The sequence below is a fragment of the Clytia hemisphaerica genome, unplaced genomic scaffold (assembly GCF_902728285.1).
Source record: "Clytia hemisphaerica strain Z4C2 unplaced genomic scaffold, Clytia hemisphaerica genome assembly, whole genome shotgun sequence".
Taxonomy (NCBI): domain Eukaryota; kingdom Metazoa; phylum Cnidaria; class Hydrozoa; order Leptothecata; family Clytiidae; genus Clytia; species Clytia hemisphaerica.
In genome coordinates, this window is record NW_027103808.1 from 414,732 (window position 1) to 422,540 (window position 7,809).

The following is a 7,809-nucleotide window of genomic DNA, read 5'->3' on the forward strand; positions in this document are numbered from 1 at the left end:
TCAAGACCATTAATTTCCAGAATATTTTCAGCCTCCAATGAAAGTAAATTTTGACCCTGTTTCAGCAAAATGATAGACGCCGCTGTGTAGTACATTGACTCCTTAGAGCTGCTTAGGGCTATAACCACAAGAAATTTATAAGGCTTTAGTGAATATGAAATATAGTATTTCTTTTCAAATATATTTTTCATTTCAGTTAAAAATAGAAACAAATGTCACTTTTAAAACTCAATTTAATTTCGCGACGCAGTGGAAAGAAGAGTGACATAATCTTCAGGTAGGTTGATCAGCAAGGTGTGTTGTATTATAATCTCATAATCCTAAGTAATAATTCACTTCACATTAAGCCATAGCTTTAATGTCTGTCTTTTAAAAGGAAAGCGGTTTAGATTGAAGATATTCCACTCACGAGTATCTTTTCAACGGGTACAAATTTTTTCAATTTTCCATTACGTTTTTATTTTGAGATTGACTTGAATTAAATCAATAAGTTTTGCTGACTTTGAGATCATACCAGGCTAAAAATTCATTTCAGAAGGTTCATCTATTTGAAGCTGGTACTCTAAGGTTCCAAATAAACGGACCCCTTGTTAATTTTTCGAAAATTTTCCAACCCCCTGGATCTTATTAGGACCCCCCGTTTATCAATTTTTAAGAATATTTTCAGTTTTCAAAGAGCAAGTCCCTTTTTTGCTCAAAATAGCCCGATTTTAGCCTATATTTACCTTTATTTTGGGTTATCAGAAGTACAATTTCAACCCCCCCCCCGACAATTAGCCCCTCCCCGTTTATCCAAACCTTATTCGAACTGCCCCGTCTATTTGGAAGCTAAGATAAGAGTATGGGTTTCTCGACTTTGATTGCACGATCTTGCTACAATACAATGTCGCTAAAATCGTTTTGTGATGGGACGTATGACGGCTGAGTTGACGTTCTTTTAAATCTTTCAGGTTATCATTGCAGTGAAGAAAGTCTTCAGTGCGCAATCAATCTGCTGACTTATCAAAAAATCTCATTCGAAAGATGATTGACTGTAAAACAAATGTCTGGCAATTGTCTGGGGAGGGCGAGACAAATTATTTCACCATTATGAGGGTCTTGGTAAACGTAAAGTAATTGTTTTGACAAGTTCATGGAGATTCAAAGATAAAGTAGACAAAAGATAAGCAAGTTAGTATCACTTTTGTCTGTACACAAACCCGATTCTACGGCTAATTTCAAAATTCATTCCCGTACTTCGCTACGATAATCGTGAGATACACTCTGGTACAGAGTAGTATCACTTTTTAATGTTTTTTTCTTTACTTGTACCAGGTGTGACAAAATAGGTCATCTCTGTTGCATTTTGAATCCTTTGAATCTAAAATTAAGCCTTTTTCATTTGAAAGAGGAAGAATAAATTTAAACTTTTATGGGTTATTTTGTCAAGTTTAGTTTACTAGAGCGAAAAAATTCTCTCAAATTGCTCAAAACCGTCCAAGTTGTGCTTTGAAATATAGATGGAGTACGTTTTGCTTTAATTAAGTGTTTTGATTGCAAATCTAAACTGAATATCTTTAAATAAATCGTAAAATGCCTTCTGAGCTATATTAATTTGTTTTCTATTTAAATTTGCCTAAACCAGGCCTAAAAGTCAAATGTAGTGGTTGATTTCGTTAGCTAAACCACAATAGCGGAACTTCTGTAAGATTTTATCACATTCTTTTAAGAAAGTTTTCTTGTTTGGTCAAAAGGCTTGTATCATCCAGTCAAGGCTCGGATGGTGTGTTGTCGGACCATTAAGTGAATCCTAGCAGAGGAATGTAAAGAGATGGAAAAACAGCTTCTTGAAAACAAAGGAAAAACGGCTCGTCATACAGGCTGTCCCTAATTAAAGTATCGAGTCGAAACACAACTATGAGTAGAAAGTTTTATGTGCGTGTTCACAAAATTGTATTTTAAGCTCTCCCTCTTTTTTCTTTGTCATTACGATTAATTTATACGTTGTAACCATTGAGTTTCAAGCCCGAAGGGCTAGAGGTCAATCTCTTTGGTAGGATTTGAAGCCAACAAATCCTACCAAAGTTGCACGGCCTTGAGCGACCCGCCTGGTTTTTACACAAATGACAGATTGAAACTAAAATTTACCGCTTAATTTCGAAAAATATATCACTCGAAAACAAAGGAATTGCTAGATTCAATCCGTCATCAAAAATACGGTGCATATTTTAAGGCTTCAATTTTTCTTGCCTGAGAAAGGTTAGAGATTGACCTCTAGCCCTTCGGGCTTGAAACTCAATGGTTGTAACTACCTTTTGTAATAAGCCTGTGTGATGGAGAACGTTCTTGTATTTTAGCGATAACACACACACAAACTTTTCTACTCAATCGCATGTTCAAACCATTGAGTTTCAAGCCGAAGGCTAGAGGTCAATCTCTTTGGTAGGATTTGAAGCCAACAAATCCTACCAAAGTTGCGCGGCCTTGAGCGACCCGCCTGGTTTTTACACAAATGACAGATTGAAACTAAAATTTACCGCTTAATTTCGAAAAATATATCACTCGAAGACAAAGGAATTGCTAGATTCAATCCGTCATCAAAAATACGGCGCATATTTTAAGGCTTCAATTTTTCTTGCCTGAGAAAGGTTAGAGATTGACCTCTAGCCCTTCGGGCTTGAAACTCAATGGTTCAAACTCGATACTTTAATTAGGGACACCCTGTATACCAGGTCTCTTGCCCTTAAGGGAGTTTATGTCGAGCAAATAGGTTTCTTTTGTTGTCGCTATAAAAAATCTGCATAATTAGCTTGTTGTGACAAAATTCTTTTGTTTCAAGCCTGATTATGCGCAAACTTTTAGGGCTTATATTTTGGGTACACCTCTTCTATACAAAAAGGTACCTATATCTTCTTGCTCAGGATTTCCTAGCGATTCTACTGATATAACCGCATCATGACCGCAACATAATATGGAAAGCTAGAGTTCGAGAAAATTATAACTTCATCTTGATTTTACTCGACTTCTGACAGTTTTACAAGAATCAATTTAATATCATTGCGTTAAGAATTTCTTTTGTTATACATTGGTAAAAATATTGCTCCTTATTCTTAAAAATTGAACTAGTAATCGGCAAAAAAGGAAAAACAAATTTTCATTTTTATCGTCAAATCATGTAGAAACCGTCCGATTTGTATGGCGAGCCGTCTTTTCTGGACTTTCATTTAATGACCTAATCAACGTTTTTACAATAGAATTTTCAATAGAAGTGAAAATTTTGTTGGCCGTAAAAATCGGATTTTCTTAGGTATTTGGGGAAATTTCCTTTTGTCATTTTTAAGGAAAATGAGCATTTCTCTCGATTGACTTATTATATAGTAGTATTTTTTTCTGATTTTTTGCACACTGATAGAGCCCGATTTTCGAAAAATTTTTCTTTGGCAAATTTGATCGAAATAGTGCCTAAAAATGGGTTTTTTTTTATCTTGCTTGAAATTCCTTCTTTAGTTTTTCCTGATTTTTTACACAATGATGCGAAATTGTAGCTTTTAAAATGTAAGACTTCAAGATTTTTTAAAAGAAAAAGTTTTAGCCAAATTCGGACCAAATTTTGGATTTGTGGAAGAGCTAGAGTTATCTTTAAATGAAAGAAAGGATTGTTTTTTGTCCAAAACTTAGCATGGCTCCTTACCTCTAAAATATCGGAAAGCCAGTGTGAAACAAGCATCATCATGTTTTTCAAGCTTACGTATCTCTATGCTTTGCCGTTATCTTTTCTTTTTCGTTCGAACATTTTCATCTTCATTCAGCATGTTTCCGACTATCTATCTCAGGTAGGTCCATTCAGCATGCTGCTTGATTGTTTTATGACTTCAAAAATGTTATGAAATTCATGTTGTGTGCAATCATATACCTCTATCAAAATTTGATAGTTTCATTTATGACACATTTAATTTTAAGAATTTTCATTTTTGCATAATCTTTGATTTAGGACATAATCTAATCTATGACCCATCAAAGTTTAAGTTTATTCTTCCTCTTCCTACCCAATAATTCTCAGGGTTCAAACTCAAGAAGCATAGTGTGCAGAGGGGTCCAGCCCCCGGCTAAATAGATTTTTAATATATAATTTAAAATATCTTCAAGTTATCTGCCCCAAGTTCTATTACACAACACTCAGCCCCCCCTAGCAAGCTAGCCCCCAGTGTTTTTTGAAAAAGACATCCCCCAATCAAGCAAAAATGGTTTAACACCCCCTAAGCTCAGGGGGGGGGGTGCATTCTATGAGAATGTCTTTTGATTGGTAGGGCTGGGAAAAGAAGAACAGTTCCACCAAACTCCATTGCTAACATTGTTCCTTTTCATCTTAGTGAAAAATGCAGATCAGTTCACAATTTGGTTAACAAAAGGAAGAAGCCTCTCGATTTGTTAATGGGATGTGTTAAAGTTTATTGTAGGGTAAGTGTAAGCTTTTTTCTTGATTAAAGTTTTCCCTTTATTTTTGGACCTACCTCGGAGGTCCTTTAATTTCCTTTGTTCGTTCGTTCGGTGGTCTGGAGTCTGCTAAATTACGTGGGTTACGTGCGTGTCGTGGGTTCGTGGGTTCGTGCCCTCGTGGGTTAAAATGTCTCGTGGGGACGTGAGTTCGTGGGTCAAAATATCTCGTGGGTCCGTGGGTTCGTGGGTCCAAAAAAAATCACGTGGGTTGAAAATGCTCGTGGGTTCGTGGGTTCGTGGGTCCAAAGTTTCTCGTGGGTTCAAAAATTCCAATAATTTTCCTAAAATAGAAATAAAAAATAAAAATTCATATGGGTCATCGGGTATTTTTTAGAGTAGTCGAAAACGCTATCTACGACCTATAGTAAAGCAAAAATTGTAAAAGTTTTAAATTAAAAAACTTCCTCATTGTTCTTCGTTCTTCTCACCCTATAATTAACTAGTTAAATAGTTTTTATGAGAAGAAAGAGCGAAATGGAAAATGTCAAGAAACATCTCCAGCTGGTCTGTTTTTAATATCAATATTTCTACCGCTGATCTTAAAAAAACGACTTCCATCGAAAGCTTTATAATATATATAGCCCAATTAACGTCACTATAAGGAATCTTATTTTTATCTCCCTTTAAGGTTTACCATGTTCCTCCTACCACACAATTAATACAAGATATTTTTAAAAGAATGGTCTCATATTATAATTATTAAAATAAAAAAATTTCCTGGGTATTTATAAAAAGTCATGCCTATTGGTTTTAACAATTCTTCTATATCATCTTAGCTGAAATACGGTCCTTTGGACGGTAAAATTGCGCAATGGTTTCAAATATCGAAACACGCGAATCGCAAAGACATTTACAAAAGAAATAATTGAATCATTAAGTGTTTTAGGGTTTTATGGTGGCGTCACAAGGTAAGAAAATTGAAAGTATTGTTATTTTTTGTCGGAAACGGAAAATTTTGGACCCACGGGAAAATTTGGACCCACGAGCGATTTTGACCCACGAACCCACGAGCAATGTCAACCCACGTAATCTTTTTTTGGACCCACGAACCCACTGACCCACGAGATATTTTGACCCACGAACCAACGAGACATTTTAACCCACGAACACTCACGAGGGCACGAACCCACGAACCCACGAACCCACGACACGCACGTAACCCACGTAATTTAGCAGACTCGTTGGTCTGTTACCAGCTTTTCTCGGGATTGGTCCATTAGTTTTTTCTGATTTTTTGCATAGTAATGCAAAATGACAATACCTAAACTTTGACGGAGCCCGATTTTCGAAAAAAAAGGTTTTGGGCAAATTTGGGCCAAAAAGTGCCTTAAAATGAGTTTTTTGGACTTTCTGTGAAATCGCTTCATTAAATTTTTCTGATTTTATCCATAAAGATAGAGGACAAGGTTCTCTGAAAAGTGACTCAAGCAGTTTTTTTCGGAAAGTTTTTTTAGCCGTTAAAATCGGATTTTCTTATTTGGGGAAATTCCCTTATGTCATTTTTAGCGAGGGGTAAATCACTCGAAAAATTATCGTACACCTCTACAAAAAGTCAAAAAAAATGTAAAAAAAGTCAAAAAAAGTCAAAAAAGTCAAAATAAAGTCAAAAAGTCAAAGAAAAAGTCAAAAATTCTTAGAAAAAAGTCAAAAAGTCAAATAAAAGTCAATAAAAAGTCTTGTAAAAGTCAAAAAGTTTCTTGAATGGGCGGATGGGTGGAGCAAAATTTATGGGCGGTTGGCGTTTTTGGACAGATTTGGGCGGAAAATCTTAGGCGCCCGAAGGCGGTGGGCGTTTTGTCGGGAAAAAGTCAAAATGGAAGTTTGAAAAAAGTCAAAAAAAAGTCAAAAAGTCAAATAAAAGTCAAAAAAAAGTCAAAAAGTCAAATGAAAATTCAAAAAGTCAGAAAGTATCGTACACCTTTTTTTAAGTGATTTACCCCTCGATTTTTAGGGAGAAAGAGCATTTCTCGCAATTGGCTTGATATTTTTTTCTGATTTTCTGCACCGTAATAAATGTAAAATGGTAATTTTTATAACCTGATGGAGGCCGATTTACGAGAAAAAAATTTTGAGCGAATTTGGGCCAGAAAGTACCTAAAAATTGGGTTTCTTGGACTGTGAAATTGCTTCACCGTTTTTTTTTCAATTTTTTTGCATAAAGACAGAAGATAAGGTTCTCTAAAAGTGAGAGCTGTTTTTTCAAGAAAATTTCTTTTGGCCATAAAAATCGGATTTTCGTAATTGGGTAAATTCCCTTTTGTTATTTTTAGGAAAATTAGCATTTCTCGCGATTCTGCACGTTTGACTTGATTTTTTTTTACTTTTTAGTTTGTACTTTCGTACGATTGTTACCATTTTTCTTATTACATTAGCCTTCAGGTAGGTCCATTCAGCATCTAGTTTGTTCGAATTGAGGTCAAACTTTTGAGACAATGTGAACTTGGTATGAATGATTGATTTGCTAAGAGTCTCCACGTTCCCCGTTTCGCTACTTCGGTTGGTAATATTTATTTACTTGGAACTTATTATTTAGACTTATTGTTCAAACAATTACCATGGTGATTATGTCCCTTGAGACATTAAATAACTTTTTTATGAATAGAAAATAGTTTTAATAAAATCCGCTGGGAGTTAATCACCGTGGCAATAATTTCAAAACGAGGCTAGTGATGTTCGTGACGTAATTCATGAAAAGGTTTATTAAGATAAAAAAAAGAACGAATTGATGTCAATTCAGTGTAACACCTTTTTCCCTGCGATACGGAAACCACTCTCGAGGGGATTAGTCTATTTACGCTGGTATGGTTTCCACAATGTAGGGAATGTCGATGCTTTACCTGTCCTACCTTCACAAAGTCAAATTTTTATTAAAACAAAGCAATCTGAAGTGGGTTTTGGATAATAAGTCGAAATGGTCTGAAAACATTAGTTTAGACTTTAAGTTCAAAAAGGGTTTTTCAAATGTTAATAGTGTCGAAATACTACAATGCAAAAGATTCATATTCAAAATGAGAATTTAGTTCATCAGGGTAGTGTAATGGGATTTCCGAGCCCTCTATCTGAACTTACTAAATCTTATGATCAGATAGAGTAAATAAAAAGAAAATAGTCTACAGAATGAACTCTGATAAGTCTCCTGTCATTGCATAGTTGTTCAAAGTCGTTAAAGTTTAATAAAGGGGGCGGGGTCAGGATTTCACAAAACAAAGAGGGGTTAAGATCATATAACTGAATGGTAGGGGAGGTTTTTGGTTTTAATCGTGATTCGACAGAAATAAGAATTCACACTTAAAGTGTGATTATAAAAATAAAATTTAATAAAATAGAAATGAA